Consider the following 1369-nt stretch of genomic DNA (forward strand, 5'->3'; position numbering starts at 1 on the left):
TTGAAGGAACTGCCCGCGGTTAAAGAAAATTCCACAAACTTAGACCATATTCTACCGTACACTTTATTTGTGCTTCCTTTCCTTGAGCTCATAAGGGTAGAGATCACCCGAGAGGCGCAGCCAAGGGTTTCTAACCTTTCCCTTTCAAGAACCAGACCGCTAGTTTCATTTGAGCCGGACAGGGATGGAGGAGCGTTCCCTGGGAGAGAAGGTCTGGTCTGCATGGTATTAGAATTGGGTCCTGAAGACTCAGGTGAACCAGAAGAGGGAACCATGGCCTGTTCGGCCAGCATGGAGCCACCATTGTAATTTCTATTTCTTCCGCAAGAAGTCTCTTCAGGAATTTCAGAATTATTGGGATCGGGGGAAAGGCGTACGCCCTCTGAAACCACCACCGATCCGTTAGGGCATCCGTCCCGATTGCCTGGTTGCAGTAACCTCTTGTGTAGAATTTTTTCAATTTGGCATTGTTCGGAGAAGCAAAGAGATCCACTTGGGGATTGACTCCCAGGGACAAGATCCAACGGAAGGACTGATCGTGGAGAGACCATTCGTTGACGTCCACCTGAGTTCGTGATAGGAAATCCGCTTGGGAGTTCTGAATACCTGGAATAAAAACCGCCGTCAGGTTGACTAGGTTCACTTGGGCCCATTTCATAATGGGCTCTACTTCCTGGAGAAGGGATGAGCTCCGAGTCCCGCCTTGTCTCTTGACATATGATACTGCTGTGGTGTTGTCCATCCTTAGTATTACTGACCTTCCTTTCAGCAGTTGTGAAAAGGACTGTAGGGCACACCAGGCCGCACGAAGCTCCAGGGTGTTCGAGCCTGGATTGTGGAGGCGAGCGTCCCACCTGCCTTGCGCCATGCTTGTGCCGCACAGGGCCCCCCAACCGGAGCCACTGGCATCTGTCGTCACTGTGACCCACGAGACTGGAGCGATGGAGTGACAATTCAGCAGATTCTTCGGTTGAAGCCACCAGAAGAGGCTGCCCCTCATTGACGTTGAAATGTGGATCCGCTGATTCATGCTCCCTGATTTCCACTGCCTGAGAAAGCCGGATTGGAAGGGACGTAGCCTCCAGAGCGCCCATTTTACCATTGGTGTTGTGGATACCATTGTCCCAATGATCTTCAAACATTGATGAGCTCTTAGGTGACGAGTACTCAAGGCCCGGGAAATCCTCTCCTGAATTACCGGAATTTTCTCTGTTGGTAGAGAGATGGTCTTCCTTACTGTGTCGAATTGAGCACCTAGATAGGTTAGACACTGAGTTGGCTCCAGATGGCTTTTTGCCAGGTTCAGGAGCCACCCGAATTCGGACAAGGTCGCGATGACCTGATCCCTCTGTGCCAAGAGAAGGGTCTT

Source organism: Rana temporaria, chromosome 5 (assembly GCF_905171775.1).
Source record: "Rana temporaria chromosome 5, aRanTem1.1, whole genome shotgun sequence".
Classification (NCBI taxonomy): Eukaryota; Metazoa; Chordata; class Amphibia; order Anura; family Ranidae; genus Rana; species Rana temporaria.